At 42.8% G+C, this 24,041-nt stretch overlaps 1 long non-coding RNA gene across 4 annotated transcripts; it reads right to left on the reverse strand.

The window, feature by feature from the left end:
* Positions 1 to 3,429: 3,429 nt before the first annotated feature.
* Positions 3,430 to 23,252, reverse strand: LOC129203382 (uncharacterized). 4 transcript variants are annotated; one of them, XR_008576005.1, is made up of 5 exons: positions 22,521 to 23,252; positions 21,867 to 22,003; positions 9,184 to 9,366; positions 5,456 to 5,573; positions 3,430 to 3,976 (listed from the first exon to the last, which is right to left on the reverse strand). It is a non-coding gene; the product is annotated as an uncharacterized LOC129203382 (long non-coding RNA). The 4 variants fall into 4 exon arrangements; XR_008576007.1 differs by having other exon boundaries at positions 9,184 to 9,391; XR_008576006.1 differs by lacking the exon at positions 9,184 to 9,366 and adding an exon at positions 21,651 to 21,781.
* Positions 23,253 to 24,041: the final 789 nt, after the last annotated feature.

A 24,041-nucleotide genomic window follows, 5' to 3' on the forward strand; every position in this document is an offset into this window, starting at 1 on the left:
TTGTCCTGTTATTAAATGATTTTACAGAGGGAATTCAGCAGGAAGAGGAGGACATGCAGGATGTTAGGCAGATCATCTCTGAAGCTAGCAGTTACAACTGAAGAGGTGACAGTCTGCAGATGTTCATCACAGCTGTCCAGTTCTTGGTTCCTAACTCATAGCACAGCTACATCAGGGATTGTCAGCACATTTTGGTTTTATTCTGTCCAGCATCAATAGGATTAGTTTAAATTACTAATGAAACTAGTTTAAGCAAATCTGCTTGACTTTAAGCTCACATAACCCATTAGGGTTATCTCACTGTAAGAGATATATTTGTTAAATGCATTGGATGGAAATGGTCATCTTAAATCATTACAACTGGGTGCACAGCTCATCTAAACTTTCAGGACACAACAGATTTCTCTGCTTTGAGATATGGCAGGATCTTCAAGTCTTTAAAGTAGACTCTTCTCCCTGGAGTCTTGCTGAGGTATTGGGTAAAGGCATTGGTAGAGGATGGGGTTTAGGAGGCCTTATATTTGATTGATTTTTGTTGCTGTGAGAGTTTAATAGAGGTAAAACTAAAATCAAAATCACTTATCAGTCACTTATCAATCCAACTGTCAGTGAAGATCTCCAGGATCTCCATCCACAAAGACAGATCATTCTGTCCTGATGTCTACACATGGATTTGGGTAGTTCTCCTTAGTCATCCAAGCTGGAAAGCATTGCCCTCTCTACTTAATTTCTCAAATAAAAGTAACTCTTTTAAAAGATCTCTCATTCTGTCCTGATTTGTGTTGTTTTAATTTTGGGGAGAACCCCTGGAGTCAGTTTTCTGTCCATGGTTAAAGCTATTAATCACTCTGTGCCACAACTTTGCCATGGACACAATTTTACCAAGGGCTGAGAGATAGATACTTGCAAATAGACCAAAAAAATAATAGCACAGGAGTCATAGAAAGCTCTCCCAGGTGATCCTGAAGAGTGCAAGACTGGAGGGTTTCACCTCTGATACCTATGAGCAAAGTTGGTTGGGCAGGGAAAACATTGCAATGAAAAAGATGCCAATTCAGGGTGGGCTCTGAAGTTTGAAGACATCTTCCCCACAGGGTCCTGTATAGATAAAGCGATACTCTCTGCTATTATACAGGTTTCAGCATGCCCTGCTCATGTGTGATAATTTCCTTACTGATTTAAGACATCAAGTTTCTTTCTGTCCTGAACTGTCTGCCGAAAAGGGACAGCAGTATGGGTGTTCAAGACGACAAAATTACACAACAGGTTGTTCCCCTGCATTGTAATAGATATTCTACATCACATTTTTCCTTCTCTTCTGCTCCCAGATGACAAAGGCTCCCCCTTTGCAAGCTGCAAAGCAGCCCCTGTTCAGGAATGTCATTACTAGAGGGTCTTTAAAATAAAGCAGGGCACACAAAAATGTGATGACTTGTCAAAAATGCAGGCTGCAAGGTGTTTAAGGCATGAATTTCCTCTTAATGAAGCCTCGCTGAGGGAATATTGCATTCAGCTGAGAGTGCGAGCGATGATGTATCACAAATTTATGGCCGTCCCCTAGTGTTTCCCAGAGTGAGGAAGGGGGCATGAAAATAGCCACACAAGGAAGGTCTTGTAAAATCACCGCCATTCAAGCCGTCGCTTGGCCCCGAGCCATATCTGTCAGGGGTTTTCAGAGCATTGGGGTGCAGCACAGCTCAGCGGGACCACTGATTAGATGCAAAACCTGTGTGGATTTCCCCCTTGGGTAGGCAGCCCACAGCTGTTTTGGGTGGATAGGACATTGCAGAGGGTTAAACACCATCGTGGGCTGCATTGAAAAGGAGCATGAAGGAGTGCACTGAAAGATGTTGTCTGTCGGAAGGTTGCCTCCCCCAATCCCAACAGTCACATTCATATCTTCTACCCCAAAATAAACAGCCTGTTACTTCCATCTGAAACAGAGCAGAGGTGATGGCTTCAGCAATGTGGGATGTGAAGTCTTCCCCTCTCTGCAGGTGGGCAAAGCAATGGTCTGTTTGAGTTGGAAGAGTAAGTCAGTCACTATCTGTCACTGGGGCTGGTGCATGCATATATCAGGCATCCTGCAAGGTCCATCACCAAGTGGCCCTGACTTGAGGGAGGGAGAAACTCCTTCTGACTTTGTTTCTTATAGCACCCCTCCATCAGGGATCCACCATCCCTGGCCAGGTAAGGGTTTCTTGGAAAACCAAATTCACATGTAAACAAGTTTGTGCAAAATTTCCTCAATCTACAAGTAGCTACAAGGTGGGTATTTCTATTGCTTGAGTGAGCAGGAATTCATTCGTATATATGGCCGTGTCAGTCTAGGTGGACAAACCTGGCAGTGGTCAAGCTTAGATCAGATGTGCTATTTATTCCCACAGTCCCTGCAGCTGGAGACCAACCTCAGGTAGGGTTGTGGCCTTTCTTCTGCTTCATGCTCCACACACCACTCACAGATGTTCCTTTTTTTTTTTGACAATTGGTCTTATTGCATGTGGGGGGATTTACAGTGCAGGAGAAAGGCTGCATTTATGGGAGGAGAAGGGGAGAAGTGTTTGCTTTGGCAGAGCACTGAACACAAAGGAGTTGCTCTAGAAGATACCTGTTGCTTTGCCACGATCATGCAATAAGATATTCTCCATGCCCTCCTTCTGGAATAACCCTCAAGAGCAAGATAGAATGCAGGATGGTACAGAAAAAGAGGCTGAATTTTGCAGGATTCACAGAACTGGCTTCCTTCCCGCAGCCTCATCAGTGATTTCCAAAAATGTGTGAGGTCAGAGCTGGGACTAGCACTGATAAGGATGTGAGTAAACTTGTCTGCACAGGTGGAGCACAGAGATTGATTTTCTTTGGGTTGCATTTTCTAACTGGCTGCGTTTCACCACTGACGTCCCTCAGGAAGCGGAGTGTACACATTGGACCATGTTCAGCACCATTTGGCGTCAGCAAAGTTGCAATAGGGACAGCTTTGGCCCCGTAATGCTAAAAGTGGCTCCGCAGCCTGTTTCTTTGACTACTGAATAACCTTTCTTTCCATGCCATTCTTCTTTAAGGGGGCACAGCTGTCTTGTGGTGCCTGGAAGCGTGAGACCATCATGGGAGATGCAGGTCATTGCAGAAAGGAGCATTGTATCTCTGTTTTACCTAGAGGCACGCCGAGGTACAAAGAGGTGAAACAGGTCACACAGCAGGTCACTGGGATTAGAATTCATGTCTCTTGACTCCCAGCCCAAAACTTAATTTGGAGTCAAATTTGACTTGACAGTATCCTTTTAAGCCTGGAATTTTACAGGCTATAAAAGTAAAATGATCAGTTCTGACTAGAGCACCTTATTGACTTTAACAAAAATGAAAAAAAAAAAAAAAGGAAGAAGAAGTAAATAAAGGAATAGCATAAATTTATTCAGTTAATGGGTTGGTCTCAATCCAAAAAGAGAAAAAGGGTGGAAAACCCCCCCAAACCTACAGAACATTTTCAATCAGAATTTGGACTTTTATCTTTCATGATTCCCAATCATTTGAGATCTTTCACAGGTAATTTGAAACAGCTGACATTTTCCCTACATGAAAGAATAAACATTTAATTTGCACTGCAGATTTGGGAAGAAGAATTCTAATCCTATTTGCTCAGCCTCAGCAGAAGCACAGCCGAACGCAAGATCTTCTGTAATTACTGCCTCGGTGCTACACACGGCGCAAGTAATTCAATTAGGAATCCCAATGGGGAGGATCAGGCAAAAACAATACGAACCCAATATTTAGCAAATGGGGTTTAAGTCTCATCCATTCTTCTGGGTCAGTGGTTCCAAGGTGGCAAAGGCCAACAACATCAGAAGGTCAGTTCCCAGAGGTGTCTGGGATTGATATCTTCCATAAAGACAAGCTGGTGGTCCATTCTAGATGGATGCCTGTCTTGTCCAAACCACTACTGCTCTTTTGGAGCTACTAGTCATCTCTTTGGCAGCCTCTGTGGAAAAGTCAAGGGTTAAATGTGATTTTGAGAAAAGCAAAATCTTTCTTATCTGAAGGTAGTCCATATGGAAGAGCCAACAGGCACCATTTAGGACAAATCTCTAAAATTCATGATTATGTGGCCTTGTTATTAGAGTATATGTCTTTCTGCTTTTCTAACCCACCATTTTTGGATAATTTTTATCATGATGCTGGTTTCTAACATGGTTTTGAATCAATTAGGAATGGGGAGGGGGCAAAAGTGATCAGAGGTTTAGAAAAAATGACATGAACAAAGAGTGAAGGAAATAGTTCTTCATTCTGGAAGTAAAAAATTGGAGGAAAAAAAAAATCAAAGAACTATCTTAAGCATGTTTCTGCAAAGAGGAAGTGGATAGGCCATGTACACTGAGTGGGAAAAGCAGAATACTTCTTCCAGGGAAATAATAAAATAGCTGGGACAGGATTTTTTTGTGCTACTGAAGATAGTCACAGAAGCAGGGTATGTTATCCTGACGCAGACATTTAAAATGGGTCCAGTGACCCTTACTCGATTGACTGCAAAGGGAGCCAAGGTGGACAAGTTCATAGGTAGCAAACAGCAAAAGTTTACAGAGACGCGACATGAATCTTGTCTTTGGGAAAACTTTCTAGAGACATCAGTAATATGGTGGAAGGATATGTCACGTTGGAGAAGGCATGGAGCCTTTGTTATTAGGGATTTAAATATGAGATATGTAAATATTTGCTGGGCAAAATTTCTGTATTTGATGCTGCCCTTGGGTGAGGTATGGATTATGATCTTTGAGATCTCTTTCAGATAGTTTTCTGAACCATCTTCCTGCAGGTGAGGATAAGGACTCTGCCAAAGAGGAAGGTTTAGAGGTACTCCTCCACGGCTGGCAGGAATTACAGAGCTATGAGCAGAGATGTTGTTTAATGTCTAACAGAGCGGAGACCAGGCTTACTGCCACAGTCCTTTTGTGGGATCTTAGATAAGTCATCAGGGGTCTGATCAACACATAGGGCCATTTGAGATGTCCTCAGATAGCCTGGCTGATCACCAGCTCCTGAATGTCTCCCATTGGCCCTGTGTCAGGTCTGTCAACGATTTGAGCATGTCAAAGACACCTGAAGGAACCCAACTGGATGCTGCTATCCGTACTCTGACAGCTGAAACAAGCTCCTAAGATTCTTCTATAGCCAAGGAGAGATGTTTTTTCCAGTGAGCTTTGTTCTCCACATACTCAGTCAATCACCTGCTGAAGTTGTCTCTTGCTCTCCCTGAACTGTTGGTTTAAGAAAAATTGTCTTGCCTTATGGCTGAGTTGGCAGACACGCAGCAAGCACACAAACCCAGATATTCCCTCTCTATTCAAAATGGGATATTTCTTCTACAATGCACAATTTCTGTTCAGTTCAGAACAAGCACGGAAAATCAAACAGGATCAGTGTTTCAGAGAAGTGTGTTTGATCCCCACTGCTTTTTCATCACCTGAAATTTTTCATCTGCCGGACATCCTCATGAAGTCACTGTCTCCATAGCAGCAAGCTGACATCACTGTTGGAGGGTGATGGCTGAATTCATGTTTGGGATTTGTAGGCTCATGTAGCTTTGAAAAAACATTCAAACAGAAGAGAGGAGTGAAACCACAGATCATAAGTCAAATGATACCTATGTGCAGTATGAGTCATAAATCATGTAAATTAAAGTCACAACTGAATAGACATTTTGGATGTTGTGTAAAAAACAATTTCTGCCTAGGATGAGTATGTAATATAAAAAAGTGTGGAAGAGAACTGAAATCAGCATATCCTTTTTCCTTAGAGGATGATGAACCACATCACAGCCTTTACAGTAGAGGCAAGAGTTGGGTATCGGCCTTTAGAAACTCAGCTTGGTGGGATAATATAGAGTCATAGAATCATAGAATGGTTTGGGTTGGAAGGGACCTTAAAGCCCATCTAGTTCCACCCCCTCTACCATGGGCAGGGACACCCTTCACTAGCCCAGGCTGCCCAAAGCCCCATCCAGCCTGGCCTTCAACACTTCCAGGGATGGGGCCTCCATGACCTCTCTGGGCAACCTCTTCCAGTGCCTCACCACCCTCACAGTAAAGAATTTCTTCCTAAAATATCTTCCTAAACATATCTTTCCTTCTACCCTTAAATATCTGGTTAAGATCATAACTCCAAAACACAATGGCCCAGGCAAAGTGTTAACCTTCAGTGATTCATATCATTGTGGTTCCTTCTTTTCAACTAGTGTTCCTTGGTTATATTTTTGGTTGTTGAAGGTATTTCCAAGCATTTGTTTGCCTCCATACCAGGTTCTGCAATCACAAGAATCAATTTTGCTTAAATATCACCAGTGATCTTGGAGTTGCAACTGAGATTCAGTCTGGTATGAACGCCCTGTTTAATCTTTGTTCCTTAAGTACTGATTTTTTTTATTCATCTGGTTATCTCTGTGCTGGTTTGCTTATCTTCCCAAGGCAGTGACACCCAGCACATGGGCATACAGACACAGACTGGATCGTATCCCCCAGGTACCAGCATCCACATCAACCACCCATTGCTAGAGATTGGCTCCATCCATGCTGCGGTCTGCACTCTCTGCCTTCTGTATGCTCAGATTTGTTCCTGAGAAAGGAGCCTGGCACTGACTCTGTGATTACTCCAGAAAGGAAAGGTTTACTCTCACCTAAATCTGTGCAAAATTATTTTTTTTCCTTTATGTTCTGTTATATTCAGGAGAGGGTGCGTGTGGTTTTTTTCCAAGTAGGAAACAAAGCTTATAGAACTGGAGTGAGGGGGTGTGGGGCAAAGGAAATGTAATAAAGAGTGGGAAACTACTTAAAGTTGACTTTAAAATGAGCTGTTAGGGGTTTTTCTTCTTGCTGAAATAAAAGCACTACCCTAAAAATAATTCTTAAGCTGAAAATGAAGTTATTTTATTCCATACCTAAGCCAACTGGTGGGTTTTTGTTTATAATTAGTTGTCAAGGTATTACTTAAAACAAAAATTTAAATGCTTGATATCTAAAACACTCCAAAAATTATTTCAGATTTTCTCTTTCATTCATGTAAGCATACATACAGAAGATACTTTCTGTATTTTAAGTCATGTAAGGAGAGGTCTGTGGCTCCTCTCTGGAGCCACAGCAGGTGAGCACACACCTTGCCATAGCTCCAGATACATCAGGGACATCCCAGCCACCCAATGATGGACAAATCTCACTTGTATCCAAAGACACCCTGGACCCAGCAGCCACAAAAAGGAGTTTCAGTCTCTCCTCGCATACCCCATTTTGCACTCTCTTTGCATGATGCTGGTGCTATTTCTGGCCTCATGGTGCTGACAGGGAGAAAAGTTAACAGGAGAAACAAGAAATGGAGGAGAGCTGACATCACCTGTGGGCCCCTTTCCCTACAGCCCCCCTTGTAAATCTGCACCCTCACCAGGGGTTGTTTTATCCTGACGTTAACAAGGGGTTATTCAGCACTGCTCCTAAACTATGTGTTCATTCTCTTTGCTTTGTCTGATTGAGAGCATTGAATAATTTAGTTTCCCTTCTGGTGTAAGAGATAGTTAACTAGCTTTTGTTCCACTGACTGAGCATATTTTAATGACAACAGTTAATTTTGGTCAACATTTCAGAGTGGTATGAGATTTAAATAATAAATCACTACAGGCAGAGTAAGATTTCCGTGTCCTCCTGTCCTAAGGTACTGGCTTATCTGTCCAGGCTAATGGTCATCCCTTCTTTAATCCCTTCCCAAGACCAGATGATGATCTTGCTCCACTGACTTGTTTTAACTGTTGTCTGAGATGATCCATCTTCCTGAAGCAAATGCTAGAGCACCTGCAACTACGAAGAGGCTGAATGGAGAACGCAAGTCACCTCTATTTTTTGCTGTATTTACAGCAAGCCCTTTTCCAAGTTTGGAAATGCAAGTAGAGCACTCAAACATGTAAATGTAGGATTCATCTCATCTAATTTTGTATGTGCCATTTAGCCTGCAAATTTAGACTGGATGTAGGTCCCTCTGTGTTGCTACGTTTCCCATATAGTTGTTGAAAGGTCAGTCAAACATCAATATAGACCAAATGTACATGTGTAGGGTGACCTGTAGGGTGACCTGAACCATTATTTGGGATACATCGACTGTACTGATTAAAGGTTTAATTCAATTGTCTAAATAAAGGTGCCTAGTGTGGAAAAAAAACAGTCAACACATTGACATGGATCTGGTAGAAAGGACCCAGGACCAAGTGAATCAGCGGCTGGAAGCCAGGACATCTCAAACGTGATTGGCCATACACACATGGACAGCTCCAGTTCACATGGACACACTGACCTGTGTGGTCGTCATACAGTAAAAGGGAAGATTCAGGTGCCTAAATAGGCATCTAGTATCGTTTGGTAAGCCATAGAGTGTCAACATGACCTCTAGCTACTGCTCCGGAGGACTGGGTTCCTTGTAAGTCTTGTGTCATATCTGCCAGACCTATATCAAAGTCCCATGCTTTTTGGCACCTCCAGAGGTCTTTGGCCATGGGTAGGCAGCTGATTCATGCCCATTTTAGACTTCTAACAGAAAGCGGATGATTCCCATTGTCAGTCACTTGCTCAAGTTACCCAAGAAGGCATCAAAAGAAGCAAGGTCTGAATTTTGGCTCCATAGTTTTAGAGTCTTGGCCCGAACTGCTGATCTATCCTGCTTCTAGCTCTGCTGGGTCACATCTAAACATGTATGCTGGGCCTGCCTGCTCCCCTCAAAGCCCAAGGCTTTTACATCCCATGCAGGGCACTTTGAACTAATTCCAATCTCTTCAGAGACAGTGTTTCCTGTTTCTACAACCCAGCCGACTCCTTAATCCTTTTATCCAGCTACTATTGTGCCAACTTGTCCTTGTGTTCCTGTTTGACCTCATCTTGATTCTTTCACCCATGGGCTCCGTTCCCACCTCCTGCACAAGGCAAGTACTTTAAACCTGCACTCTGTGAAATGGAGTTATGTGCTTTATAGGGAAAGAAATTCTTGAGCAAGTGTGTATAAAAACACATTCACACACACACACACGTGCCCCAGGTCAGCCTCTGCCTGTTGCTTCACCTCTTCCATTCCCCAACCAACTGTGACACTGAACAAGTCACTTAACCTCTCACTGTCTGAGTTTACCCAGCCATAAAATGGGGATAAAAATACTTCACCTACCTCAGACAAGACATGTGGTTTAATTCCTTCATGCTTTCAAAGTGCTTTGAGTTCCTGAGCTGGACAAGAATTGGCTTAAATTTTCTCAGGTGACTAAGGTTTGTGGTGCCCAAACTGACATACATTAAAATGGTCTTGCTTGTGCTTGCTTGCTTGCTTCAACACCAAGGCTTGCCAGGGGACCTAAAGCAAATTGGGGTTTTGTGCGCTTTTTTTTTTTAAAAAAAAAAAAAAAAGGAAAAGGGATTTTTGCTACAGATCATTATGTATTAGGCACATAGTGTATTTTGCACAAATCATTGTGTATTAGGCACTTCTTGCAGTTCAGGACAACTGATGTGCTCTCTGAGTGTGTGTTTGGAAGATACCAGGCTTAGAGAGGAACAGTTTGCTTGCACTAGGACAAAATCCATTTTCACTGATTTTCCCAGAGATATTATTTTTAAGTAAGTAAACCTCCTTTTAGTCAAATCACTGCTAAGAACTGTAAGTATCATTGTTTCCATTTCAGACAAGTTAGGAGGGTTTTGGTTGCTGAGATTTTGCCCTGTGTTGCTGTTGTCCTAACAGCAGATGTTGCAGTTTATCAGGAGGGGACGTAACAAGATCCAAAGACACAGACCTAGCATATTCAGGTTCCACTAAATCCCTAATTTTTTAGAGTCTGGGCTCCAAAACAGTGGGCCAGTGGGTTTTGCATCATCCACTGCTTTGAAATCAGGATCAAATGCCATTCACAAAGTGACGACCCAGCCCAGACAGAAGTTTTTAGAGGCATTTCACAGATGTTGAGAGAAATTCTCTGTTCTGAACTCTCTTATTACCTTATTAGCAAGTGTAATGGCTGCTGCTCTAATAGCTGCCCTCCCACTTCCCACCTCCTTTCCAGGCTGAAAGGTTAGTGATTACACAAGTAAAAATGGCATTTTTATTATGATGACCCCTGATAAGGTGTGCAGCTAGCGTCCAAACTAGATTAATATGGCTTCCGAGAAGTACCAGGTAAAAGGGAACCTTCCCCTTCTAGACACAAAAGAAAGCAATTCTCCATAATTTATCGAGAAATAAGACAGGAGCTGGCTGAAATCCTTGTTTTTCACCTGTCCTTCCCATTTTTCCTCAACAGTTGCATGGAGGTTCATGGTTTTTGGAGGTTATGCAGATACATCTCTTTTTCCCCCCTTTCACTTTTCTTTAACATATGTGTTTGCTTCATAACTTTTCTCACCTCTTCTCTTCTCTCTCTCACCCCCCCCCATTTCTGCCATTCACTTTCGTGTTACTGTGCCCTAACAGCGTATTAGTCACCCAGTGCCAAAGGCAACATACATCACCCCGTGACGGCTCCTTCTGCTTCCACCCATGACCTTTAGAAACAAAATAGCCAAACGCAAACAAGAAGAGATAAGGGCTCATTTTGAATACAGCATTTTTATTTGCTTCAGGTGTGATTTATAAAGCTGTCACTGAGTTCTGTTGGCAGCTGCGGATGCAGTAGGAAAAGTTGTTTCTGTATCCCACTCAAACAGGGATGGGAAGTGATTTAACTCTTTGGTTGCACCAGGAGGTGTGCGAGTGCCAATCCTTTGGGCCTCTTTCTTGAAGGGGCACAAGGAAAGGCTTCAGATCCAGAAGCTGCTAGCTGAGGAGGTCCCAGAGTAAATCTGATCGTGAGGTGGGGGGGTATCATTCATGTTGACTCCCCAGAGCTCTGCCCTTCTTCCTTTACGTTACAACTGCATTAGAAAACAGATAATAACATGGGATTTAAGCACTCAGCTCCATCTATCTGACTGATATGTAGGAGAAAATAAACTCTTTTTTCTGTCTTTGCTACCAGTTTGCTAAATTAGCTTGGACAACTCACGTCATGTGTCTGATCCATGGTTTCTCCATTATTGTAGTGACGATAAGACTCAGTTCTCCCATATAAAGCTCTTGGGGATTTACTGAAGGAGACGGCTACAAGACAACTGGTCACTGCTATTGTCACCCTGCCCCAGAGCATAGTCTTGAACCTCCTGAGAGGCCCTTCAGCATTTGGTGCCTCTGAAGCAAGGTTGAAATGAGGCTGTTGGGGAGCCATAAGGCCAACGTGCAGCAGCGTGCAGGCAGCATGAGCTTGGGACTGTCTTGGAGTACAGACCATCCAGCAAGGAGCCCTCCCTGCAAGTGAGCCCTCCTGTTCTCTGTTCACGAGATAGCAAGGGATGTGGGAAATACCCACACCCACTGCAGGGCTGAGGGCTTCCTCTGATCATCCCATGCTTCTGAGATCCCCATAGGCTTGTCCTCAGCATGAACCCTGTATGGGGAAGGTCCTGCTGCAGTCTGACCTCCCCTGCAAGGCCAGGGTTCCAGGGTGAAGGGAGCAGAAGAGGGGTTGTAGTGACTCATGCACTGCATGGATGAGGCACAGAAGTACATGTAGCACAACCTCACTAGTAGGTAGTGTGTGCTGTGAATCAAGGCATCCTCCCAGGTACAGCAGACACTGTTGACTCCAGACAATATTCAAAGTAAAAAATCCCATGTTAGCACTTTAATACCTGAGATAATACTCACTCTTTTACTATGGGCCAATGATGGGCTCCCCACCATCCCAACTTCCCTGTTTCAAGTCTTGCACTTAAAGCAATTGATTGCACATGAAGGCATGTGAGCTCAAAGCTTGACTCTGCCATAAATGTCCCCAAAGACTCTGGAAGTTAAGTAAATCCCTCACTCTGCTATCTGTAGGTGTCATCCCTTTCCTCCTGTGTTAAGCCTCCCTACACATGAAGACACTGATCCCTCCTCCCGTCATTTTATATGGCATCTAGTGAAGCCATGATGCCATCAGAGACCTCCACAGACTCTTATAACCAATATGAAGCACCTCCACGAAACAGGGAGCGGAGACCCCCATCCTGAAGCACACGGTCCCTATGTATGTTGACACAAAGTCACAGTGGGACTTAAAAATTGTGATGTGTTTCATTCAGACATTTAGGCATCTACCTTTCTCTCCTACAGAGCTAATGCAAACAAACAACAAGACAGAGAAAAGAAGGGTCGTCAGCAATCTGGAAAATCAACATGTCCCAAGAGTCTGGGAAAATGAGTTTATAACACCAATCCAAGGGATGGTTCCTCTGTTTCTTTGCATAACTTGATCATTTATGCTTGGGGTAACCATACTCCATCTTGATTTCTGGCTGGCTCTATCTACAAGTACAAGCCAAGATCATGTTCCCTGTAGTATCCATGCTTTCCTGGCACGTAGGCTATTGTTAAAGTGGCAGGGGCAGCAAGGGGACAGCAAAACGGCTGTGCTCCACTGCTTCCTTTGCCTATGTGCAAGCCTTCAGAAGTAGCCTGGTTTCTGCTACCATGGATGGAGCAACTGGAGAATATGGGCATGACTCTCCAGGGACTTCTTTCTACAGGAGTAGAAAGGCTGAGATGCTTGGGCTTTCCTACCAGCTCTGTCCAACCTCCATTTTCAAACTCTCCTTTCCCATGTCAGGAGTTGCCTGGTCCCTTCTCCTCATCCCAGCGTGTCAAACCTCAGCATTGCCTGAGCTGCTGAGAAACTAAACCACGCCTGCTGGACCAGACAAACACATCCAACTCCTAGGCAGAGCACATCACTCAGGGAAACCATCGTGTGCCAAGCATCCCATCCATCCCAGAGCCCCAAAACTCACATCAGCAACAGAGCACGTGGCTTCTCCCCTCACCTTGATAATCTGCATGGAATATTTCCATCAGTTCCTCTTAGCTTCTTTTTCCATAGCATTTTCTCAAGTTAATACAGTTCTCCTAGTCTCACCAGTCTTTTTGAGTGATGCCAAAGGGCCTGAGCCCTGTGACAGTACCCCAGAGTGCAGGCTTATTATTTCTCACTCCCCCACCCCCTTCTTGTGATTCATTTGAGGACTGAGGGGTGGCTGTAGGTAGAAAGTGGCCTTTAGGTTGTTTTTGCAGACATTATTACACTGTCAAGGCAAGGTGTAAGGCAAGGCTGTTGAAGAAAGGGATTTGACAAGTGCATTTATTTTAACAGGCAACACAATTCAGTCCATTTAAAAACAAGGCAGGTTTGTAAATGCTTCTGGGAATCAGCCCTGCAAATACTGGTGTCCATAGGTTCTCTAAAGTATAATTAAGGCAGGAGTTGATTGACTGAAGAAAAATAGAACGTCAGCAACGAAGGCAATTATAGAAAACAGCAGCTCCTTTGCATTACTGTTCTGTTTTGTGTTCAAGCTTAGAAACTTCCTCAAGAAGGAGAGATCCTATGGCATAACTACTGTGAAGCCAATAGTTAAACCCCTCATTGGCTTTAGCACAGCCAAGATCTAAGCCCCAAAATAAAGTTAACGCCAGGGAAGGCTCTGATGACCCTGTTTTTTAAAGGTTTTCCTTGGATGATTCTCTTCTTGATCGCAGTGACAGCCCATAAATTGGAGCAGCCCTAAGATGGTCTGAAATGGGATAATCCAAATCTGATATTTGCATGAGAGTCATCCTAGGTAAGCCTCACCCACATCAGCTCCTCAGTCAAGCTCCCCCAGCTGAGCTTGCATTGCATGTCCTTGTACCATGCTTCCTCTTCTCTCACTCTTCAGGATGCCACCCACAGCACTTGTGAAGCAGGTTCACAAAAATGGACATAGACCACACTTGCCCTCACAGAGGACTCTTCTTCATGGATGGCATGAGTCATCTCTGCAACCTCAGAGTGTGGCCATTCCTTTAGCACATAACCTTTTGTGCCAGCCCCTCAGCTGTCATTTGACCCATGTTGTGCTCTCCTAAATCAGAGAACATAGTAGCTGGGACTACATATCATGTACAGAATAGATCTTCCAGCTTAGACAAAGCTCCCAGAGAAAGCTTTTCCTTTAGAGATCCAGCAAGTGCACACCCAACCCCAGCTGCAGCCTGTAGCTGGCTTGCCTTAAAACTTCCCTGAAAAAATAAATAAGAGGTTCTCTCCAAATTCATTAAAAGTACCCCAAATGTGTTTATTGACAGTGGCTTTCTTCCCTTCCAGATAGGGTTGGAAGGAACTTCTCCCTCTGGAACCTGACCAGCATCTGAGACACAACATTAGAAACACAGCTGGGCAACTCCAAATATCATCTCTTGGAGCTCTCTCTTTCGTTTTCAGACCACATTGTTTTCCACACATTGGTGCAGGCACATTAAATGAAAAGCACACAGTTATGCGTTTAGGGAGGAGAGAGAATCACAGCAGTCGCCAATGGTCTTGTGTATTGAACTGTTTTTGTAAATATTTTTTCAAAACTGAAAAGGAAATCATTACCATTACCCTTAATTTATAGATGGTGAAACAGAGGCCCAGGGATGCAAAATGAGTCACTAAAGACCACTCAGCAGGTTCATGGCAGAGACAGACTTCTCCTGAGAGCTATCCAATAGTCACAAGACCTCACATTAGTTGTTTTGCAGAGTTTATGGAAGTTACCTATTTTGAGCCTGGGAAAAAATACCCTTATAAATCCTACTGTGACCTCAGAAGATCTTTCTTACCACCATTTCCTTCCTCATTGCTACCAGTGTCCTGTAGATCTTAGTGAGGAGGGGACTTGCAGAAGTGTCTGTACCATCCTCACGAAAAAGAGTTTCTGGGAAAGGGATCCGCCGGTCTCCAAGACACGACGAATGCCATGTGATGTTGTTGGCAGATTTCAGAAGCAGATGCACACATGCTGACAGGAATTTCTGTTTTCCACTTCAATTATGGGGCAGAGGGAAAAAAAATACCACAAGGAGCTGTTAAACCAAATTGCTAACAACCTTCAGCCCATCAGGGTTACTGACAGCTTCCGCAAACTGTTTGCAAAAAAGAGTTTCTGGTAGAAAAATAAAGCTTTAGGGCCAGGCCTGGCAAAATCTCAGTCCCCTCTGAGAGGTGCTAAATGTCCTCAGATCCCCATGGAGACACTTGCTAATGTTGCGAGGTTATTACAGGATAAATGAGGGCACGGTCTGGACAATTTGCCTAACTGGGGAAAAATAATACTTTTGACACCGTGTGTGGCTCTGAGCAGAAGAGCTGACCCTCGAGATCCAGCTCCAGAGCCAGGATGAGTGGTTACAGTCCTGATGAACGCAGCCCTGAAGAATGCTTCAGTTTTAGCTCCTACTGCTGACGGCCCTGCTGGTTTTTAGATACCTAAATCCACCACCGAGACCATCAGCAGATTCTTATTCATTGATGGAGCCAGACCTGCTCTGCTGTCACAGGCAAGTCCCATTTGCCATGAGCTAAATTATCGTTCCAGCATACACCCTCATTTGCTGTTTAAAACCTTTCAGGGAAGGACTTTTTGCACCATTATCATCCTAATGCCTGACGTTTATTTTTATTTGGGACATTTCATATCCAGTTTGGCTGACAAAGGTTACGCAGAGGGCCAAGGAAAAGCCCACAGGACCATCAGGACACTTCTCCTTCACATATTGCCTGGGACAAGAGTCTCATAGAGTCTCCTTCCTGCTCTCTTCCCAAAGGACATAATTTCGTTTTTCTGTTTTAAAGGTCTTACACTTACTCTGTAGCATTAGGAAGGGCGAAGTGACAGGTATTGGCAACGATCAGGCTGTGCTGTGAGGCATCCTGAGAGACCATGCCATTGAACAGTGAACATGAGTTCTACTTTCACTTGTAGCAAAGAAATAGAAAATCAAAAATTCTTCCTTTCCATGGGACCTTGCCACCCACCTTGTGCCTATTGCACTGGAAGTTCTCTAAAACCAGCTAAGTCATTTTCCAGTTGTTTGTCCCCACAATTGTAAATCACGGTGGCCTCCTGCAGCTGAACAGCCTCCTTGGATCCCATTTGGACAGCAGTGCTATACGAGCTCCCAGAGCAGCCACCAGGGAGTCCTAAGCCTAAGTTCTTTCAATGCTTTGCTTATATTTAGCCTTGCAACATTACCTTACCTGTTTTTAGGCTGTTTCCATGACAACCAGCCCAGCAATAAAAATCAAGTGTTGGCTGCAGGATAGGGGAACGAAGGGAGGGAGTTTCATGACAAATGACGAATACAGGCTGCCGAGTTACTCCAACCCTACCCACTGTGTTATCTCAAGTAGGACGGTTCTTTCTACCTCGATGCAGAGCTGCCATCAAGTGTAGGAGAGTGCCAGGAAAGCCTGGTGTCTTGTAACTGGTTTTAAGACTTCTGTAGGATTTTCACTGTCAGTGGGAAAGGCTTATTTTGTGCTGTAGCAGAGCCCATGGGAACAGGGTGGTGAATTATCCACAAATAAAAACTCATTGCACCCTGCAGGCCTTTCTTTTTAATAGCTTTTCTCCTGGGCATCCCAGAAACAGGGCTCAGGCACAAGAGAGGTTTTGTGCAACTGAGAAGCTGTGGGAAAACGAGTCTGCCCACAGCTAGATGCTGGGAAATTTAGAGTCTGTGTATGAGCTTCTGGTTTTGAGAGTTTTGCAGAAAGCTTGTCAGCTGTGTGACAGCTTCTGAAGGGCTACAAACCAGATCTTCACAAAGGAAGACTTCATGAGATCATTAAACTGTAGGCATTACCACAGTGCGATGAAGTAAAATGGTTGGTGAGCCAGGAAAACTAGAAGAAAAGGTTTTGCAGATGAGGAGGATGTCAGGTGGTAAAAATTCTTATGATGTGGAAGGTTTATTTCTATAACGCAATGACCTTCCTATATTATGGTTTCTTCTCTGTACCTGCCTTTTGGAGGGCAAGATTTATAACTCATGGGACACACCCTCCAACTGCTTAGTTTGAAGTCCAAAACAGCAAGTATGTCTCCCATAACAGGAGTGACCTGTTGTGTATTGGCTTCCCCTAAGAAAGATTACAAGTCCTGTTTTTAATTCCTATTTCATAATACGATTAACTGCTGCCCATATGTCTAAATGCTTACCATGACTCCTCAGCACCTTCCCAGACAATGCCTGGACTCCTTTGCTTGAAAAGATTGGATTTTCTTTGATGGTAGGAAGTGTAAAGAGGACTAGACCATATACACATTTATAGTGAGATCAATTTTTAAACATATCTTATGCTGGCTAAGTGATGAACCGCAGATGCATTTGTTACTCATGGTCCCCTGAGATACAGAGGCTTGCTATAGATTGATTTCTTTTACTGCAATATCACTTTTAATAACATTATCCAACATCCTTGCTTATGTTTCTGACAAGTATGACACTACCTGGTTTTTGTTTCTTTTTAAAGGAAAAAAAAATTGATTTAAAATATAGGAAAATGAACTCTGAAGAGGTCAAACACTGTCTCCAAAGCCAAACTGCTGCTTTCAGCATTTCTACATCCCTTATCGAGAAGGCAATAACTACATCTGGAGGTCTCCATGATATCTCTGAGTGTGAACCAGTATCCCATCATTTTGAAACACTAGGAGACATTTCAGAAGATGATGTGATTTGGTATAACTCCACAGAAATTAATTTACATGAAACTACTCCAGCAGAAGATCAAGATCATTGTATTTGAAGCAAGCTATAAAGTTTATATGTAGCCAAGGGTTAAGATTGGTGCATGTGGTAATGGAGAGTGCACGATGAGGACTACCAGTGTGATGCTGAGCTAGACTTCAGAAATAAAGGTGTGAGTCCCTTCAACATGACCTCATGTATTCACTTATGTATCTGTAATCCATACCCACTACAGATAGGGACTTCACACCACATGATAGCTGCTGGGTTACAGAAACAAGCGTCCACCAAAATTTCTATAATCTACCGCTCATATTTGCACAAGAGAGGGTGGAAGGTGTCTTATCTGAGGTTCTGTCTACCTCAGTTTAAGAGGAAAGTATTGGAAGGACATTTTAGCTCAATCTTGAACTAGGCTTCCACTTATGCAACTCTATGTGTTTACATACATTCAACTGCAAAAACGTGCATAGGCACAGAGTGAAAACAAAGGAATGAGGACTGCAAGAAAAGTCTCTCATTTGCGAAAATAGGAAGTCAGCATAACTGCATTATATGAAAGGTGCTAGCTCAGTTGCTTTATCAACTTAAGAATCTGAATATGACAAAACAACACTTTTTTATTGGATGATTAAAGGGGAAGAAAATATGCTAAAGAATGCCTAATGCCTGGGTGAGGAAGCGGACACAGACATACAGTTGTACATACAATTACTTACAGGAAGTAGTCAGTGGAGATATGAACATTAACATTACATGTGACTCCCTTTGGCATAAATCTGGTACTGGTGGCCACAACATCCATGTAGGTCTTCTCCAGGGTAAGAGAGAAACTACTGAACCTCAAGTTTCTGAGACCTACCTGACAGCCAGCTCTCCCTTCAATCCCACTTAGTTTTTTTCCCAGTTTAACACAAAACCTCCACCATCACAGCCCCAAACATTTGCTCTTAAAATCATTGAGTTTTCCTCTGGGGGGGAGCAAAACATGACAAGTTAAATGAATGAGGTAATGCTTTACCCCATATAATTTACGGTGCCACAGGGAGTGGAAGCACACACATCTCTTCAGCTTGTACTCGGTCGCTCCGTATGGACTAGAGCTAATAAACTAGAGGAGAGTGGAGATGAGATGAGGGAGGGGAGGAGCCTCCCCCCTTCATTTCTTGATCTTGGAGGGGCTAGTCTAAGAAAATGGTTACCAAACACCTGGAGCAGCACCTAATTAACCAGAGTGAGATTTTAGTTTGGCAGGATTAAATGCTGACAAGCACCCAGGGTGCTGTGGGTCTGGTTTACTCACTGTTGGGAGCAGGGATAATGTGCTACGTTGCCCAGCCCTGTGGGAACATAAATTTGGGGGAGGTTTGAAACAACAAGTGCCTTGATGCACAGGTTTGCTGATTGACATTCCCCTTGTGGATAGCTGGAATTAAAATTGATTGGGCAGGGTAGTGTGTTAAATGTTTTGCTGGCCTAACTGGATGTAGTTCCACTCAAATGCATTGTGATTTATGCTGGCATAGGAGATGGCTCAAAGAAGCTGCAAAAAAGCATTGCAACAAATTCAAAATCTAGAATAGGGAAAAGGTGATTTAAATAGAAAACTTAATCATGTTAAAGTCTTGGTGAGTGAGAGTTTCTTCTGAGAGAAGTCCAAGCTCTTTTCTGTAAGGCAGGCTGGCCACACTGGTTGATGCCAGTGGAAGATCTGATTTACTCACTTTCTGAGAGAAAATGGGAAGATAAGACAACACCTCTTCATCGAGTAGGGAAAGAAAAACTTGTAAGTGAAAGCATCTATGCATAGTTAAAAAATAAACGCTGGCTGTCTTGTCTTGACTGTCATTACACGGATAATCCTGAGAACAAACCTATGGTAGAAGTATATTAGCACAACTCTTGATATAATTGAACAAAGCTGATTTATACTTATAAAGAGCTGCCCTGTGCTATCCGCCAGGGGACAGAGAATCGGATATTAACAGAGCTGGAAGAGTCCTTACAAAACTGAAGGCAGAAACATTTCCAATGATACTTTCCTTGACTGTCCAGCTAGCTTCGAAATATGCCAACTAAGAGACACTACCTCCTCTCCAAGTAGTCAGTTCAAGATTTTCTTACCGTTACTGTTGTGTGGGTGCTGTATGGGCATTTTATTACTTATTATTATTATTGTTAGTAATAATAATATTATAGTAGTAGTAGTAACAATAATAATATAATATGAGTAATAATAATAATAGTAATAATGTTATCATTATCACTAAGCCCACTTACACTGGCTGAGTTTGATGTTCAGGACTTCATGTCTGATCTACTTATGGATCTGGAAAGCTAATTATTTTCTTCTTCTGTTCAAAAAACTTTTGCCTATTCCCTCAGACTCTCTAGATTGAAAACCCTATCTCCTTTGGTCTGACCTCATAATTTTTCCTTAATTTCTTATTTTTCCAGTAATTCTTCTGCAGACTTTCTCCAATTGGTCCTGAGCTTACCCAAATGTGGTTCTTACAAAGTGCTCTTAGGCTTTGTTGCAATATTGGCTAAATGTTGGTAGACTGTAATAAACACCCAGCTCAAGTGGCGACACACAGAGCAGGATTCAGTTGCCAAAAGACGGGACATTTTAAATGCCTTAAGGTATCCTTAATATCTTAAAGTACCTTTCTTCTATTTACTGCTCCAAAAAGTGTTGGTTGTCCCTTACATCTTCTATCTTATCTGCCACTACCACACCTAAGGTAACTTGCAGGCACCTCAGGTGATACTAAATGACTGTAAGCAGGCAGCCAGATGTGATGAATCTTAACTTCAGCATTGAAAACTTTACCAAAGCCAATGAATACAGCATTAAAATAAGTGAGCTAGTCTGCAGGATGCTGGGACTCAAACAACGGGACTGAAGCTGACAATTCTATGGTTCATTTCTGGTGATATCTTAATTTTTGCACTTCACTGCTCCAGAGTACTTTGTGATGTAAGTGGGATCATGAAATTCTCTGCAACACTGTGAAATTGTTCATAGCTGTTAACTTGTTGTCCAGGGTCTGTTGGGGGACTTCATTTTTTCACAAAAGCAGTTTACCTTCAAATTATAGTAACGTGTAAATTGAAGCAATGAGGAGAAGAGATAACTGATTTTCTTCAGTTACTGCAGAACATAGGGTTTTCATTAGGGTAAAACATGATTCCACCAAAATTTTCTTCTCAAACACTTTTGTCACAGTCTGAATGGATCTTTTAAAGTGTTTGTGCCTGTTGCCAGATCACCCAGTGCAAGAGTATTCGCGGCCTCTTTTATCCAAGTTAAACACTGGTGAGCATATTGCAAAGCCAATATTTATTTAGTATCTAATCAGGCTTGTTAAATTATCCAGGCCCTGCCAAGATCAGCAATGTAATTTGAGCTCCACACTCAACCACCACCACCATTCAACTGGTGCTGGGTAGGAGCTGAAGATGTTGATAGACTGCCATGGCCATTAGGATTCAGAGGTGATCATTTATCACAGTAAACGAGTAGGAGTTGTGTTTTCTATTTTCCATGCACCATTAGGCCTGGGGTGTTTGCACTTCATGGATCTCACTCTGACTAAATACATTTGGAAAGCTGATTTCAATTGAGCTGAAGCAGTTTCAGCCCAGACTTCAAGCCAACACATGACCAATCTGTGTAATCCCAAAGGGGACATCACAAATTGTTCTGGAGGTGTTGAGAGTCATGTTCTAATAGCCACATGCTATCAGCCTTTCTCATGTTGTATTAAAGCTAAATATGTTATTTAGGAAAGAGAAGGACATTCCTTTGATTTTCAGTTCATACCAAGTTTAAAAGAAGAGTCTATTTAGGAAAGCTAAAGCAGAAGAAACAGCACAAAACAACACAGGAGAATTGACCAAAAGGAGGCAACAGGTTGGTAGATAAAATATTCACTCAAGTCACAAGGAATTCAGTGTCAAGTAATTCATCTGAATTAGGCAGAGGAAAAGCCTGAGCAGGGATGACTTACACAGAAAATGACTGAGATCCCTGATAAGTAGGAAATGTAGGTTCTTGGAGGAAATCTTGTACTTCCACTGTACTCAGAAATTCAGCTGGAAAAACCTTCCCTGAAGAAAGCTTCACAGGACCTTTACATTCCTAAGAAAATGTTCCATTTCAACACATCCACCTTTTCCAGGCTAAAAAAGTGAAGTCAAAACATCCCTAAACAGTATTACCATACCTCTCAAACAGCCAATGGCTGGATTCATCTGTCCAAAATAGACGTGTCAAAGTTTGTTGGGAAACTTCTATGAATAGAAGGTTTTAGCAGGTCAGAAAACACATATCCAGTATGTTGTAGGTAGACTTGATCCTATTCTGGAAGGAGGAAAAAATGGTGAGGTAGGTTATTTCTCCAAGTCTCGTCCCGACATTTTTTATTACAATTCTATTCTGATGTTACCTATTGATCAGTGCTTTCAAACACAACAGCACTCTGATGTGGTACCTGTTACACAAGAAAAATCTTAGTTCAGAAAAGTTCCAAAATTGAGCAAACACATCTAGTTGAGGTTTGGTTGGGTTTTTTTGGTTTTAAGAAATTCAAGTTGCATATGAATTCTGAGTCCTGAGCTCCGTTTGTGCTAGGAAGTGTGGTGGTGCTTAGAGGAAATCCCTCTGAAGTTATTGGAGCTATGAATGAACCCTGAAGTTCTCTTAATGGGATGAGCTCTAGGTTTGGATCCATATGGCTTCCCATTCATGTGGGAAAATCCAGAGGAAATTCAGATTCACTGAAATAGACATTATAAAGAAATAAATCAAGGCAACTCATGCCCACAAGATCTTTCTGTCTTCAAACACCAAGAGGAGGAAAAAAATCAAAGTGCCTTACCTTTACATGACATAGCACTGCTGGACTGGAGCTCAGGTCTCTGCTCACAGCAGGCACCGTCATGCCTACACGGCACTTGTGTCAATCCAGCCATCATCATGATCTATGGTGCCTTGAATTCCCACAGTCCCCAGACTCCTCGGTCTCCCTTTTGTTTCCCTGCAGGATTCCCATGGTCTGAGAGGCGGCAGACAGCCCAGACATCTCCCAAAATCTGGCCTGGGCAGCTCTCTCCCTGCTGATTCATAAAGTGGAATGGCAGTCATTCCTAGGTGCCTCCTCAACAGCCCTCTCACACAGGCTTATGATCAGCTGCAGGAGCCTTTATTTTCTTGTGGTCAACCACTCTCCCCTGAAAAGTCTCTGGAGGAAGCATTATATTTCCTCACACAGGCTTTGAACTTCTGGATTAGCGCTTTCCTTTGCAGCCCAAGCACTTCCTGCACAGAAGGAATTTGTTCTGCAGCCTTTGGGGAAACCTTGGGTTAACACGAATGAGTGAAATCTGACAGCGAGAGGCCGTTTCCAGTTTCCCTCATCCTAATAGCCCACAGGTTTTGCCTCCTCCCAGGCTTAAGTCCTGACTCAGGATGAGCTAAGTGCTTTGTGAGGCTCCTGTCCTACAGAAAAAGGCAAGGCAGCCTGAATTTCTTTCACTGAGGGTTTCATTGCCTTAAAGAATCTTGCAGTTATCTGATGGAAGAGATCAGCCATCACAAAGCAGCTCACGTGGGGTAAACTGCTACCATAAAATTTTCAATTTCTGGATTCAGACCCTCCATATGTTATGCTGCTTCAAATGTACTTACAGTGGTGTGGGCACCCTCCATCCACAATGGAGTAGAGACTGGAAAACACTGGGTTTGTGCTCAAATATTCTTAAGAGTATTTGATAAAAATATTTTTAAAAATTCAGATGAAATTAAGTGTTTCAAACTTATGTGCTTGCCCTTGATTTGGTCAGAAATTAGGAGAAAAAAAAAGAGTTATTAAAGTAAGTCTGCAGGACATGTTCTCTATAGCCCAAAAGGAAGGGCCAAGGTCAAGAGCACGACCCTCATGGCACAGCTGACATCTCAGCAGTTGGTCCTCTCCCTGAAACTACTTTACCCAGCAGGGTTTGAATCATGCTCAGGACATGCAGGTTCCTCCTTGTTGGCATTACCCTATGTCCCTAATTTCACTCAAGTGCAATTACGTGGGTTTCACTGTCCATTATTATTGTGTGGACAGATTCAGTCATTGTCCTACTGTACACAAGGACTGTCTTAGTGTTAGCTCTGAACTTATAAAACAAGCAGAAATTAATGTACAGGCATTTTCTTCTTTCAAACCTGCTACTGATTGATTTCTATGGCATATTAACTGTTAGAGATGGGATTTAATTTAATTACTCAAGTCCCTGGTTTTACTGCTGACATAATTTCTGCCATCTTCTCAATACGAGAAAATACTTGAGCAAAAGACCATGGTGTTCTTTAAGATGACATTAGCCCAATGTAGAAAATCTCCAGCATTCAG

The sequence above is a fragment of the Grus americana genome, chromosome 2, assembly GCF_028858705.1.
Source record: "Grus americana isolate bGruAme1 chromosome 2, bGruAme1.mat, whole genome shotgun sequence".
NCBI lineage: Eukaryota > Metazoa > Chordata > Aves > Gruiformes > Gruidae > Grus > Grus americana.